The 16793-nt window shown below is 40.1% G+C and overlaps 1 protein-coding gene across 2 annotated transcripts in view; it reads right to left on the bottom strand.

The window, feature by feature from the left end:
* Positions 1-16793, bottom strand: part of ENTPD1 (ectonucleoside triphosphate diphosphohydrolase 1) — a 91070-nt gene that overhangs the window by 69308 nt on the left and 4969 nt on the right. Inside the window, exon 1 of one of the 2 annotated variants that reach the window (XM_042959998.1) lies at positions 1673-2137. The exons of the other annotated variant lie outside the window; for it this stretch is intronic. The gene's annotated coding sequence lies outside the window, so the exon portion shown is untranslated. Of the gene's footprint in view, positions 1-1672; positions 2138-16793 lie in introns of those variants that run through there. 2 annotated transcript variants of the gene reach the window in all.

The following is a 16793-nucleotide window of genomic DNA, read 5'->3' as shown; positions in this document are numbered from 1 at the left end:
CAAGAATCCTGACACCAGTAGAATTTGTGATACAGAGGACCAAGAGTTAAACAGGCAGACTTAAGAGTTCTTAGAGAAGCAATTCATAAATAGATAAAATAATGGAAAGACTGTGGGGGGTGGGGCGGGAAGAAAAAACAAAGCTGAGATGAACTAATGCAAGATGCAGTCACTAACACAACAGGGAAAATTCTGTCTCCCTCCTTCATATCCTCTCTGCTCATGACTGTCCTAAGACCTTGGACTTTCCCCAAATGGCCCTATAATAACCCTTTCCTCCAATATTGGAAAGTGTCTTAAAATATTTGGCTAACCTTGATTGACCAAACGCAGGTTTCCAATTTTTCTTAGAACTACCATATTAGTACCAGTCATATTCATGTCACTATTTCTTTTGACACATGTTCTTTATACAACATGGTCTCTGAATCCTTTCCCATTCTGGATATACCCACCCACCCAGTTTGTCAACATCTCACTTCCAATGTGATGCAGAAAGGGAATGTACCACCCATAGTGATTTCCAGTTCTTTACTCAATGAATCAATTAAAAGTAAACAAATTTGCACTGAATCATGAGGGAACTTTTTGAGTGGTGGAAATACTCTATATGTAGCTTGATGGGTCAAAAAGTGTTGTTGTAGGGATAAATGAGATAGTGAAAGTCAAGCACTTAACATATAGGTCTTGGCACAATGTAAGTCCTTTTATGAACCACTCCCTGCAAATCAATGCCTTCATTGCACTCTCTCTGAAGTATTATCTTCAGTTCAGAGCAATGTATTTTTTTAAGTTTATTTATTTATTTTGAGAGAGACAGAAACAGCATGAGCAGGGGAAGAGCAGAGAGAGAGAGGGAGAGAGAATCCCAAGCAGGTCCACATTGTCGGTGCAGAGTCTGATGCAGAGCTCAAACTCATGAACCACGAAATGATGACCTGAGCTGAAATCAAAAGTCAGACACTTAATCAGCTGAGTCACCCAGGCACCCCCAGAGCAGTGTATTTTGAGACAGACAATAAATTGGAGGGCAGAAGTTTCTTTTTTTTTTTTTTAATTTTTTTTTAAATGTTTATTTATTTTTGAGACAGAGAGAGACAGAGCATGAACAGGGGAGGGGCAGAGAGAGAGGGAGACACAGAATCTGAAACAGGCTCCAGGCTCTGAGCGGTCAGCACAGAGCCCGACGCGGGGCTCGAACTCACGGACCGTGAGATCATGACCTGAGCCGAAGTCGGACGCTTAACCGACCAAGCCACCCAGGCGCCCCGTAGGGCAGAAGTTTCAAAGGAGACACAGAAGCCCCTACTCACAAAAGTTTCATTAGCAATTTGTCCCTCTCTGTTTGCGCCTGTCCAGCTTTGCCCTACTCTGGTGAAGACACAATAGGTTTATCTCCTGAGGAGCAACTCCACCTAATTCCTACAGTATATTGGGAATTTCTTCACCATAATGGGAGAGCATCTGAAAACCCATGTTGCTTCCATGCCTTGGGTCAAGTGTCCTGCAAACAATTTAACCACCCCTTTGCGAGAATCTGGGCAAACCTCCTTAGGTAAATTCATCATAGAGTACATTAGAGTCTGGCCACCCAGTTCCTGGTCCTTGCTTCATTTCCACCTTAGGATTAGAGTCAGACCACAGATGTTGACCAAATTGGTAGGGGACTGACCTTGTATGCTGGTTTCAGTCCACTACTTTCATGTAGGATCTGAATTCAGTTTCCAGTGACCTCAGACAGACGTTTCTGCCCAATGACTTGGCAACAGACCAAGGATGTACTTCCCAGATGCCCCTGCAGCTGGACCCCCACCTTGGATCAAAGCCCTTGAATACACCCATGGTCTGGATCAAACATGACTTTATTTGTCTCCCTTGGACACAATGACCTGAGCTACCTACAGCAACTTCCTTTTACTCTCCCCATCTACAAAGAGCTTCAGGTACATGTCATATCTATGGATGTTCCATTTAGAACACTGACAATGAGATGAAAACATTACAAAGAGCAAACATATGAGCTCATAAAGCAAAGCAACCTATTGAAGATTTATACAGGGACAAATTTATTGAAGATGTATGGGGCAAATAGGCCTCAAAACTTTAATAGACCTAAAAACTTTACTAGTCACTGATATCTTATAATTTCATTCATTCATTCATTATGTACTCATTTATATATTCACGCTTGCACTGATTTGAATAACATTTGATTGTCTGGAATGTGCTTGGTACTGGATATATAAAGTATGAGTAAAACTTTATAAGATATATAAGATATACATAAGTATGTATAAGATATATATAAGTATTAATAAGATATATAAAGTATGAATAATCCCTGCTCTTAAAGAACTGTAAGAATTAATGTTCAGAATGTCAATGTCATCGCCTTGATCTGTCAAGTAAACGTTTTTATCCTTGGTATGCTCTGTTAAAAGAAACAGATGTAATACACCTCAGTAGGTTATATAAGATAATTCCATTCAATAATATTAGCTATAATTAGCACAAAATGTAATGTGTGAGCTTCAATTCTCTAGGTAACAGCATTATCAGCCTTGAGCGTGGCGTTTCTAGGACTGTATCACACCTTTGGCCTTCCTAGCTATATGGTATTGGCCTCACTTCCTCAGTTTTAAAACAGGAGTAACAGTATTTCTCATGTCATAAGATTTTTGTAAAGGTCAAATGAGGTAATGGGTTCAACGTGCTTAACATGGTACCTGGAAAACTCCTGTTTACATTGTATCTTCCTTTTCAAATTTGCATATGACAGTTTTTATTTATGTAGTTTACATTAACAAGATCTTTCCATTTTTTAATATCACCTTAGAACCTCCATTTGGGGTTAATATCTAAGGTCAAGAGCAATTGGCCTTATAAAGGAAATCCTAAGTAGTAAAAGCAATAACCAAGAAGGACAACATACTCATAGCCCTAATCAAAAGGAAGTAAGTAGAAGTAAGCATCTCAGAGTCTCAGAAATTAAAATTTGTGAGACGCTTATCAAAACTATCACCTACTAGGAAAAGATGTTAGAGCATATGACACTCTGTTAAGTTAAAACTAAACCAACTGCAGGACACATGAATAAAGTGACAGGACCCCAGTCAAGGCTCAGGCTTTCAAAGCACATCTGGACTCTGTATTAAGTTTCAGACAACACACTTAAAGTGAGACCTTAACAGCCTAGAACTGATCTGAAGCTTCCCAAAAAACAAAAGTGTTAGCCAACTGGAACTTGACAAAACAGTGAAATACAGTAGGAAAGCTGAGGCCTCTTCAGCTGGGGAATGGCAGACACGGAGGAGTCATGGCCATATCCTTTCAAATATCTGAGGGACTATCCCACGGAAAGGGATTTAGATCTGGTCCACCTCTATGGCTCAGAGGGAAGAACTAGTGCAAATGGCAGAAGGAAGATGCAGGAAAGGAGAAACATTCAGTTAAATTTTAAAAAGAGCAAATCTTTGTAACAGATCTATCTCATATAATAAGAGAACTCTCTCTGGCATTTAGGAAAAGTAAAGTATAGGAGGGCAAGCAGAGACTCTGGGACTCAACAGAGAATTCAGCTTGATCAAGACGCTGGACTGTGGATTTGGCTGGTTTCTGATAACTTTTTCAGACATCCCTGGTAAGAAAAATAAAGCAGTGATATACTTTCTAAGACATATTAACCATAAAATGAGGATAATAATAACATTGACCTGACAGAATTGTGTAAAGATAATAATAATATGTAGGAAAAGACTTCAATGGGAAAGACTAAAATGGAAACAAATAAACAAGCTCAGAGGAAACAGAGGGGAAAATTTCAATTATTATCCTCACAGAGATGAGAAAAAAATTGCATCTGTGAGACCAAAAGAGTGTACAATTTTGTTTAAATAAGCAATTAGAAAATAAAAACAAGTTTTTAAAATTTTAAACTACAATAACTGAAAAATGAACTTGACAAATGTCTTTGAAATTTTAAGGATAAAGCTGAGAAAATATCCTAGAAGGTAGAGCTGACTGCCAAAGAGATGGGGAGAAAACACAAGAAATTAAAATTATTAATACAAGAGAGACAGCGCCTGACTAATACACCTTCCAAAAAGAAAGATCAGAGAAAACCACGGGAAGAAAATTATCAAAGAAACCATATGAGAAAATTTCCCAGAACTAAAGGACCTGAGTTGCCAGATGGGAGGGGCTGAATGCCCAACACAATAGATGAAAATAAACACACCCCAAAGTACATCACTATACATGTTTAGTACATAAGGGATAAAGAAAAAATCCTAAATGCTTCTTAGAAAACAGAGGGTGGGGTGGGAGGAACAAGTGGCATAAAAATAATTGGGAATAAGAATAGCATCAGACTTCAAAAATCCAAAAGACACAAAGGCCTCAACATTTTTAATCCAATGCACCTTTTCTCAGGAAGTACCAAAGGATGTGCTCCACCCAAGTGAGATAGTGAACCTAGGAAAAGGAAAAGATGTAGTACAAACGGAGAACCAAAATCAACAGTAGAAAGGTCAGGGGAAGAAGTCCAGGAAGACAACCATGCAGCAGTCTAGAAGAGCAATGAACTTAGATGGGGATAGGACAACAGGTTCAGAGAGGAGGTTTTAAAAAAGAACAGACAAGAAAAGAAGGACAAAAAAGAAACATTACTGACTATGTAGGAAAGTGTATCAAAGGGTTTGTAAAAAAGGATTACTAATAGAGAGACACTAAGAACTAAGCATATAAAGAAGTGAGAGGCCGGGGCGCCTGGGTGGCGCAGTCGGTTAAGCGTCCGACTTCAGCCAGGTCACGATCTCGCGGTCCGTGAGTTCGAGCCCCGCGTCAGGCTCTGGGCTGATGGCTCGGAGCCTGGAGCCTGTTTCCGATTCTGTGTCTCCCTCTCTCTCTGCCCCTCCCCCGTTCATGCTCTGTCTCTCTCTGTCCCAAAAATAAATTTAAAAAGTTGGAAAAAAAAAAAATTTTTAAAAAAAAATAAAAAAAAAAATAAAAAAAAAAAGAAGTGAGAGGCCTTATTAATGTCAGTAAAAATAAAAAGTCCTATAGGAAAGAACATCTGAGGCACAAACAATACTTAATAATTAGTCATGCTAAAGGAAACATTGCATATGGATTTAACCAAAACTTGTGACATCATGATGGTGTGGAGAGGGCAACCCTGCAGGAATTTAAGAAAGCAAACCACTCATGGGGCACCTGGGTGGCTGACTTTGGCTCAGGTCATGATCTCACAGTTTGTGGGTTCAAGCCCCACATTGGGCTCTGTGCTGACAGCTCAGAGCCTGGAATCTGCTTCAGATTCTGTGTCTCCCTCTCTCTCTGGTCCTCCCCAACTCATACTCTGTCTCTCTCTCAAAAATAAACATTAAAAAAAATTAAAAAAAAAAAAGGCACTCAGCTACCAAAATAAGCAACAGAAAGCACAAATACCAGAAGAGATTCTGAATCTCTTTTCTTAAATCCTTTCTCTTCCCATCCCTTTATTAACATTGGTACTTGTTAGGTATCATTCTTCATCCTCTTCTGTTTTCATTCTCTACCCTTTCCAGGGAGATTTATTCATGCCCATCCTTTCCAACTCCAACTCTCATTATCTCTGGATTTTGGACAGACCTCTCTAAGCTCTAGACCCAAATTTCCAGCAATCAACATAGTATCTCTGCTTGATGTCTTATAACCATCTCTTGTTCAGCATGTGCCAGGATGAACTTGTTATCTCTCTCCTCCTCTGTCAAATCTACTCTCCTTCCCCACTTCCTAGCCTTATTTTATAAGCACTTACTGACCCAATCATTCAAATCTAAACTTGAGAATAAGTCTTGACATTTCTTTCTCCTTCTCTCCCAACAAACCACTTAGCTCTCTACTTCAGACTCTATAATTCAGAAAATTGTCTAAATCCAGCCCCTCCCATCCATTCCCCTGCCCCCACACCCTGCACCATCAATGCCTTAGTGCAGGTCCCCATCACTTCTCGCCTACTGGGCTACTGCAGAAACCCAATACGAGTCTCCCTCCCTCGCTCACCAATCTTGGTTCATTCCCTAGACTGCTGCCAGAATGATTTCACAAAGCCAAGTCTTATGACCACCAAGCATGATGGTAGCATAAGTGAAAATACTTTGCCACACTCTCCCACATTTTTGTGAAAATCTACAACTATGCCTTAAAAGAAATGGGATTTTTTTTCCCAAATGAAAAGCCGCTGTATTCGAATTAAGGCATGACACTAATGGCCAGCATCATCTCTTCAGGGACATGGCAGCATAACCAGGCACAAGTAAGAAGAGGCCTTAGTTTGCCCTCCTGCCCATTTAACGTAGAAAGAACAAACCCACATTACGGGAGAAGAGCATCAGAGTGTGATGGGAGAGGCAAGGGTAACTCTTTGAGAAGCCCCGGGTTGGCTGTTTTGTCTCGCTTTGTTTTGTTTGTTTGAGTTTGTTTTTGCCTCTGTGACTTGGCAGCCATGTGTCTACCATGAGTATAAAGAGATCTTAGAACTGATCTCCAAAAAAAAAAAGGCATTACTCAGGCAAGGCACTAAGCAGTGGAACAGCTGCTCACTCTTCAGTTCAACATAAATTTGCTGTCAGTAGGGAAGGGACAAGAGAAGAAAACAGGTCCTAAGAAGGGTCCTTCCTGGATGTCTTTATGCCTCTGGACAATAACATTGAGAGAATTCTGACAACTGTAGACTGTCCTCTCAAACATGACTAAATAGTGACAGGACATTTGTCTTCCTTCCTGGATCTGAGTTAGCTTTTTTTGGCTAGAGGATTGAAATGTCTTCCCACATGTAGAAGGAGATCTAGCACTTAGTGACTACATTCTTCCGGGATCCAAAGGGAATTTGAGGGGGCCAAGGGGAGACTATGCATTCCAATCATCTCTAACACTGGGCTAGGATGAATCTCCCCCAACACTTCCTTCAATTCTTTTTAGAACAAGGTGAAAAATACATTCATTTGCACACACATATGAAAGGAATCTTTTTTTTTTTAATGGTAAGGCCTTAGACTAAATAAATTTTACAGTAAAGTAGAAAGAACGATGAAGGAAAAGCTTGCCTCTAAAATAGATATGATGCAAGAACGAGAGAGAAATCTTTCCTTGTTTATTTTTTAGTTAGATACAAGAGGATGTTGCTATGAGAAGAGAACAGACTAAGATAAAAGATTTCATGGTAACCAAAAACACTGCAGCTGAATGAAAGTTTATATTGGAATAATTAAGGATAATTGCATCAGTGATGTAGAGCATATCGTAGGAAAACACTCTCAGAATACAAAAAAAAAAAAAAAAAAAAAAAAAAAACCAATGAAGGAAAGGAAAGAGAAAGAAAGAGAGAGAGAAAGGTAGATGGTGTTCAGAGATTAGAGATCCAAATAATAGGTCCTGGAGGGAAAAAACGAACAAAGCAGGAACACTGATAGGAGTTATGTCAAGAGAAATCTTTCTTGCTCCTAAAGAAGTCCTGAATTTGGCAATCAAAGGGGTTTACCATATTCTAGGCAAAATCTGTGAAAGGAAGTCTGTACTCAGTTGTCTTGCTGTAAGAAGTATAAATGTTAGGACTAGAGAACAGAAGAACATTAGGGCTGGAAAACAGCTGTCCTCAAACTTCTCAGCACCAGACACCTCAAGACAGTAGAAGAATATTTCCAATTACAGGAGGGGATAAGATGTCTATATTTAGACAAATTGTCACCCTCTTACCACACTGATGCCCTTTCTAAAAAATTACTTTGGTGTGCTGACTAGAGCATTATGAAGAGAAACAAAATTAAGAACTAAAGGATGGGATTGAACGCATAATGAGAAAAGAACTATATTGAAACCAATTAAATCCATGGAGGGATGAGTATAATTATTAATATACAAATAAAAAGGAAAAACCTATTAAATAAATGCCTAATATAGTTTTAGATATTGGAATTTATAATATTATGAAATTAAATAATTAAAATAAGAAAGGAAGACCGAGGGAAGCAAAAGCTCTTAAATTCTTACCTTTCATAACACAGCCACAATTACTCTTGTTTTTACTTTGATATTAAGATAAACTTAAGCTCAGGAATGTTTTTATTTTCATTTAATATATCCACAGAGAAAAATAAAAATAAGATATCTGTTATCCACAGCTTTCTAGAAATATAGATAAAAATAAATAAGCAAAAGCGCAGAGTCCATATAGCAAAAAGCATAATATGAGAAAACATTCAACACCAGGGAGAATAAAACAAGAATGTTACGTAAAATAAATGTGAACTAGTATAAATTCCTCCATGAAAACTCCAGAGACTCTCCAGAGACTCAACTTGGATTTAAAAAGCCAATGGTTCATGGGGCACCTGGGTTGCTCAGTCAGCTAAACGTCCAACTTTGGCTCAGATCATGATCTCACATTTTGTGAGTTCAAGCCCTGCGTCAGGCTCTGTGCACAGCTTGGAGCCTGCTTTGGATCCTGTGCCTCATTCTCTCTCTGTCCCTCCCCCACTTGTGCTCTCTCTCTCTCTGCCTCTTAAAAATAAATACATGTAAAAAAAAAATTTTTTTTAAATAGCCAATGGTTCATAAAGGATACATGGAGAATAAAATGAAAATTCCAGCTGGCTTCTTTGCAGAAATTGACAAGCTGATCCTAAAATTCATATGGAAATTCAAGGGACCCCAAAGAGTAAAAACAATCTTGAAAAAAAGAACTGACTCTGATTTCAAAACTTACTACAAAGTTATAGTAATCAAGACAGGGTGGAACTGACACAGAGATAGACATACAGATCAACAGAATAGAGCTGAGAGTCCTCACATTTACAGTCAATTGCTTTTCAACAAGGCTGTCAAGAAAATTCACTGGGGAAGAGAATAATCTTTCCAATAAATGGTGCTGGGACAACTGGATATTCACATGAAGTTGGGCCTCCACCTCGTACCACATCCAAAAATTATTCAAAATGGATCAAAGACCTAAATGTGAGAGCTAAAACCAGAAAATCGTTCAAACAAAACATAAGTGCAAATGTTCATGACTATGGATTAGACAAAGGTTCCTACTCCAAAGAAGATCTACAAATACCCATTAAACACATAAACAGATGCTCAAAATTATTAGCCATCAAGGAAATGCAAATCAAAGCCACAAGACACCACTTCACGCTCAATATGATGGCTATAATCAAAGATCAATAAAAAAATAAAAAGGGCTAAGTAAGGATGGAGAGAGACTGCAACCATCACACACTGCTGGTGGGAATGTAAAATGATGCAGCTACTTTGGAAAACAGTCTGGCAGTTCCTCAAATGCTTAAGCATAGATATATGACCCACTTCTTGGTATATATCCAAGAGAAATTAAGAACATAGATCCACACAAAAACTAGTCCATGAATGCTCAGAGCAGCATTATTCATAATGATAAAAGGTAGACACACCTCAAATACCCACTAAGTGATGAATGGATAAAATGTGGTTTTATGGATAAAATGGATAAAATATGGAATATATGATAGGTAATGTTCAGAAGAGGCAAAACTTTAGCAGAAAGGAGGCTGGTGTTTGCCAAAGGCTGTGGGGGGAAGAAACGGTATGTGGAGATGAAATGGAAGCGACTAATGGGTACAGAGTTTCTCTCTGGGGTGATAAAATGTTCCAAAATTGATTGTAGTGATGACTACACAATTCTGTGAACGTAGTAAAAAACACCAAAAAGTGGATGTTAAGTGGGTGAATTATGTGGTATGTGAATTATATCTCAAAATAATAGTAAGATCAACAACTATGAGTTCAAATCTCAACTTCAACACGGACCAATGGAGAGACTTTTGCTAACTCACTTCTTCAGTCTCTCGTTTGTAAGACAGGGACAGTAAACAGTACTGATCTCCAAAACTTGTTTGAGAACTGAGTTAACAGCTGTAAGGTGACTAGAACAGCAGGTGGTCCAATACACACCAAACCTGTAGGTTAACTAACTAAAGTCACTACCACTTCCACGCATTAAAAACTTGCTGTATTCGTTTCCTACGGCTGCCATAACAAATTACCACCAACTTGGTGGCTTAAAGCAAAATACACATTTACTCTCTCGCAGTTTCACAGGTCCAAAGTCTGAAATCAGCTTCATTGGGCTGAAATCAGGGTGTTGGCAGAGCCGTTCTTCCTTTTCCATCTTCTAAACTCCATTCCATGCGTTCCTTGGCTAGTGGCCCTCTCCCCCACATTCAAAGCCAGAGGCACAGCATCTTGCTTCAGTGGTTACATTGCCTTCTGTGTCAAATCCCCCACTCCCTCCCTCTTATAAGGATATTGGTTGCATTTAGGGCCCGCCTGGCTAATCCAGGATACTCTCCCCAGTTAAAGATCCTTAATTTAATCACATCTGTGAAGACTCTTTTTCAATAGGACATGCATGAATTCTAAAGATTAGGAGCTATAATCTTTGCAGCCTACCTCGGTTACTATATTGACCAAAAAAGAAGAAAAAGAAAGTAAATCTATGGGGAAAAGCTCTATTTCTATGAAAAAATCTATTTCTCAAGTCACCAAAAGAAAGCAATAAAAAGAAAACATAGGGGCTCCTGGGTGACTCAGTCAGTGAAGCATCTGACTCGATTTCGGCTCAGGTCATGATCTCATGGTTCGTGGGATCGAGCCCCACAATGACAGCAGGCTCCACAATTGTGACAGGCTCCACAATGACAGCAGGATTCTCTCTCTCCCTCTCTCTCTCTCTCTGCCCCTCCCGTGCACTCTCTCTGTCTCTCCAAATAAATTAATTTAAAAAAATATTTAAAAGAAGACATTAAGCAAAAGATGGTACCAGGAACGTTTTTACATAGCTGAAATTAGAAAATATGAGTACTGCACTATTAATTTCTGTTAACTAACCCTGTTCACTGGAAACAAGGGTTGTTCGGGTCCTATCTATCCTGTCTTTTGAGCACAAACCCTAAAAAATTATTTTACTGATGACGCATCACTTCAGATGTCTTTTTGTGCATGTGTCTGAGTCTTTATCCACTTAAGCAATACTGTTTCAGTTTTATGGTTCAGTGATTCTGACCCCACCTCTTAAATCCTGCCAAACAGTCCCACATCCTGGCTCTGGCCTCCTGGAACCTGCCATGGTTACATGAAACAGAGAGGCCGGGTAATTCTCACTCACAGCCACTGCATACTTCCTAGCCATACGAGGCTCAGCTGCTTCAGATGTCACCTGAGAACTTCCTCTCACCTTCTTGTCTCTTTCCCAACACTGAATTACTCCTTCTCTGCATCTTCTTGACCTTCCCTCCATACTCCCAACTTTCCATCATGCCCCTACTTTTCTAACAAGCCACAATAAAAATGACTCAGGTCGCATTTCCCCACCAGAACTGAAAATAATGGATATTGACTATCATTTCACATAGGAGAAAATTATGGTTGGGGAGGGGTTACCATATGATTGAAATGACTGGGTAGATTTTTAAATACCCACTCTTATGTCTTAAAAACAGAATATATCTCCTTTATAAGCATTCACAAAAAATTCACTACATGCTTAAGTACAAAGAAATCTCAGAAATTATAAAGCCATATTCTGTATCCATTGTGAAATAAAATGAAATTTTAATTAAAATTAATAGTTTAAACAAAAATAACAATCACTTGGAACTTAAAAAATATATATTATTCTGGGTTAAAGAGACCATAAAAATGCAGTATCAAACTATTTTGAAAACCACAGCACCACTGATAAAAGTGTATTGGATCTATTTACAGCTATAAGTCTTTGTACAAAAAAAAACACTAAGGGAAGACTCAGAAAAACTTGTGAATATGGCAGAAAAACTTGAATATCTTTATTTGATGAAGAGCTCACATAAATTAAATTGAAAACATAAAATCCAAATAAGTAATAAAAGGGCAAAGGATATAAACAGTATACAAAAGAAGGATATTATGTTAAAAAACACTGAATTTACTGGTAATTAAAGAAATACTAATTCGGGGTGCCTGGGTGGCTCAGTAGGTTGAGCGTCCTACTCTTGATTTTGGCTCAGGTCACAATCTGACAGTTTCATGAGTTTGAGATCGACGTTGGGCTCTGCATTGCCAGTGCAGAGCTTGCTTGGGACTCTCTCTCTCTGCCCCTCCCCTGCTCATGCTCTCTCTGTCTCTCTCAAAATTAATAACAAAATTTAAAAAACACAAATTAAAACAACATAAAAGTAGATAAGATTATTTTTTAAAAAAACACCAAAGCTGTCAGGGATGCAACAAAACAGGAGCTGCTTGTGGAAGCATGAAATGTCCACCCTTACGGACAGCAACTTGGCAACAGTAATCAAGAACTTTAAAAACTATTTACAAGTTTTAATCTGGTATTTCTACTTCTGGGACTCTATCTATCCTAGCATGCAACCCTACGTATGGAAAAACTTTATGCATAAAGACGTTTATTGGAAATGGTAACAACCTAAATGTTCAATAACAGGAGAATTATTAAATTATAGGACCATAAAAATTATGATAACAGAGCAAGGCTAAGATAGAAATGTTCGTGCTTCACTGCTATGCTAAAATCCAGGCTTTAAAACTGTATGTATAGCCTAACAATCATAATGCCATCTCATAATTTTTCAAGATCCTAGCCAAGAAAATGCAAAAAGAGAAACAACACAGGCATAGTAAAAGGAACTGCAAGGAAATACACCAAGATATTGTCGGGAATGATTGTTTTTCTTTTCTCCCCCAATCTATATTTTCATGTTTTCTTTAACGGGCATGTGCCATATTACTTACACTCTCACGGTCATAAAGAATTGTCCACATCCCTTCTATGAATCAAAAGGAAACACGTCTTTATGAAGGACATGTACTGCCATTGTTCCTGGGTCTCTAAAGTCATGTTGATATTCTAGCACAAACACAACAGGATGGAAGCATGTTACACAAACTCTTCTCTGCCTTCTTTTCTCCAACAGCTTCTTTTTTCCTCATAATTCCCTCAATTTTCCAAACTAAAGAAATTCCACTGGTCCTCTCTGCACCCACTTCCCCCCTTTGCACCTAGAATCATTCCCACCTCACTTCTGCAGAGTGGGTACAATGCCCCAGGCACACTATTCCCAGTCTCAGAGCCCTGAGTCCCTGCTACCCCTACTCCATGGTACTCCAAACATCCAGGAAAGGGTTCTAGAGACAATACTTCTCCAGTACTTCTCAGGTTGGAGGCAGGGAATAAAAGCAGGGAGACTTGGAGCCATGGAGAAAAAGTGGGAGATATTTAGAAACTCCGACACTGGGAGTATTACTTTTTAGTAATAATAGTTTGTGTGCAATAAATTCAGACTTCTTTCTTGTATGGCAAATTAGAGGTTAGCTTCCTGTTGTAGGCCATGTATTGAATAAATGAATAAACCCTTCATTTATTGAAGAAATAAATGGCCCCTGGCTGAATGAACGAATGAACGAATGAATGAATGACATTTCCCATGATCCTGCAATGACATAGGTAATCTGTGACTCAAAGTCTCCTCTGGCAAAGGAAACAAAAACAAAATCAAACTATTGATATCACACCAAAATAAAAAGCTTTTGTACAACAAAGGAAACCATCAAGAAAACAAAAAGGCAACCTACTGAATGGGAGAAGATGTTTGCAAATGACACATCTGACAAGGGGTTAATATCCAAAATATATAAAGAATTTATACAACTCAACACCAAAACAAACAAACAAACAAACCAAATAATCCAATTGAAAAATGGACAGAAGACATGAATAGACATTTTTTCAAGAAAGACATACAGATTGCCAACAGATACATGAAAAGATGCTCAACATCACTCATCATCAGAGAAATGCAAATCACACCACAATGAGATATCACCTCACACCTGTCAGATTAGCTAAAATCAAAAACATATGAAATAATAAGTGTTGGTAAGGATGTGGAGAAAAATGAATCCTCATGCACTGTTGGTGGGAATGCAAGCTGGTGCAGCCACTGTGGAAAACAGTATGGAGCTTCCTCAAAAAATAAAAATAGAACTACCATATCATCTAGTAATTCCACTACTGGGTATTTACCCAAGGAAAATGAAAACACTAATTTTAAAAGTATGTGCACCAGGGACACCTGGGTGGCTCACTCAGTTGAGTGTCCAACTCTTGATTTTGGCTCAGGTCATAATCTCAAGGTTCGTGAGTTTGAGCCCGGTATTGTGCTCTGTGCTGACAGTGCAGAGCCCACTAGGGATTCTCCCTCTCCCTCTCTCTGCCCTTCCCTATCTCCCTCTCCTTCTCCCTCTCTCTCTCAAAAATAAATAAACTTTAAAATATATATATGCACCCTTATGTTTATTGCAGCATTATTTACAAGAGCCAAGATATGGAAGCAACCCAAGCATCCATCAATAGATGAATGAATAAAGAAGAGATGGTAGGGGCACCTGGCTGGCTCAGTCAGTGGAACACACAACTCTTGATCTCAGGGTTGTGAGTTCAAGACCCATGTTGGGCATGGAGCTTACTTAAAAAAATGAAATAGGGGGAGTTCCGGAAGATGGCGGCGTAGGAGGACGCTGGGCTCACCGCGCGTCCTGCTGATCACTTAGATTCCATCTACACCTGCCTAAAGAACCCAGAAAACCGCCAGAGGATTAGCAGAACGGAGTCTCCAGAGCCAAGTACAGACGAGAGGCCCACGGAAGAGGGTAGGAAGGGCGGCGAGGAAGAGGGTAGGAAGGGCGGCGAGGCGGTGCGCGCTCCACGGACTGGCGGGAGGGAGCCGGGGCGGAGGGGCGGCTCGCTGGCCAAGCAGAGCCCCCGAGTCTGGCTGGCAAAAGCGGAGGGGCCGGACGGACTGTGCTCCAACAGCAAGCGCGACTTAGCGTCTGGGAGGTCATAAGTTAACAGCTCTGCTCGGAAAGCGGGAAGGCTGGAGGACAAAGGGAGGGAGAGCTGCTGAGCCCCCAGACGGCAGAGCTCAGCTTGGCGGGGAACAAAGGCGCTCACCAGCGCCATCTCCCCCGCCCATCCCCCAGCCAAAATCCCAAAGAGAACCAGTTCCTGCCAGGGAACTTGCTCATTCCGCGCAAACACCCAACTCTGTGCTTCTGCGGAGCCAAACCTCCGGCAGCGGATCTGACTCCCTCCCGCTGCCACAGGGCCCCTCCTGAAGTGGATCACCTAAGGAGGAGCGAGCTAAGCCTCCCCCTCCTGCCCCCGTGCACCTTGCCTACCCACCCCAGCTAATACGCCAGATCCCCAGCACAAGCCTGGCAGTGTGCAAGTAGCCCAGACGGGCCACGCCACCCCACAGTGAATCCCGCCCCTAGGAGAGGGGAAGAGAAGGCACACACCAGTCTGACTGTGGCCCCAGCGGTGGGCTGGGGGCAGACATCAGGTCGGACTGCGGCCCAGCCCACCAACTCCAGTTATACACCACAGCACAGGGGAAGTGCCCTGCAGGTCCTCACCACTCCAGGGACTATCCAAAATGACCAAACGGAAGAATTCCCCTCAGAAGAATCTCCAGGAAATAACAACAGCCAATGAACTGATCAAAAAGGATTTAAATAATATAACAGAAAGTGAATTTAGAATAATAGTCATAAAATTAATCGCTGGGCTTGAAAACAGTATACAGGACAGCAGAGAATCTCTTGCCACAGAGATCAAGGGACTAAGAAACAGTCACGAGGAGCTGAAAAACGCTTTAAACGAAATGCAAAACAAAATGGAAACCACGACGGCTCGGATTGAAGAGGCAGAGGAGAGAATAGGTGAACTAGAAGATAAAGTTATGGAGAAAGAGGAAGCTGAAAGAAAGAGAGATAAAAAAATCCAGGAGTATGAGGGGAAAATTAGAGAACTAAGTGATACACTAAAAAGAAATAATATACACATAATTGGTATCCCAGAGGAGGAAGAGAGAGGGAAAGGTGCTGAAGGGGTACTTGAAGAAATTATAGCTGAGAACTTCCCTGAACTGGGGAAGGAAAAAGGCATTGAAATCCAAGAGGCACAGAGAACTCCCTTCAGACGTAACTTGAATCGATCTTCTGCACGACATATCATAGTGAAATTGGCAAAATACAAGGATAAAGAGAAAATTCTGAAAGCAGCAAGGGATAAACGTGCCCTCACATATAAAGGGAGACCTATAAGACTCGTGACTGATCTCTCCTTTGAAACTTGGCAGGCCAGAAAGGCTTGGCACGATATCTTCAGTGTGCTAAACAGAAAAAATATGCAGCCGAGAATCCTTTATCCAGCAAGTCTGTCATTTAGAATAGAAGGAGAGATAAAGGTCTTCCCAAACAAACAAAAACTGAAGGAATTTGTCACCACGAAACCAGCCCTACAAGAGATCCTAAGGGGGATCCTGTGAGACAAAGTACCAGAGACATCACTACAAGCATAAAACATACAGACATCACAATGACTCTAAACCCGTATCTTTCTATAAAAAAATGAAATAAAGAAAGAAGAGGCATTATATATATTCAATGGAATATTAATCAGCCATAAAAAGAATAAAGACTGAGATCTTGCCATTTGCAACAACATAGATGGATCTAGAGGGTATAATGCTAAGCGAAATAAGTCAGTCAGAGAAAAACAAATACCATAGGATTTCATTCGTGTGGATTTTAAGAAACAAAACAAACAAAGAGGAAAAAACAAAAATAGACTCTTAAATTCAGAGAACAAACTTGTAGTTGCCAGAGCGGGGGATGAACTAGGTAAAGGGGATTAAGAGTACATATATCATCATGAG

This window comes from Panthera tigris, chromosome D2 (genome assembly GCF_018350195.1).
Source record: "Panthera tigris isolate Pti1 chromosome D2, P.tigris_Pti1_mat1.1, whole genome shotgun sequence".
NCBI lineage: Eukaryota > Metazoa > Chordata > Mammalia > Carnivora > Felidae > Panthera > Panthera tigris.
Note: the sequence above shows the minus strand (reverse complement) of the source record. Positions and strands in the feature narration are given on the sequence as shown.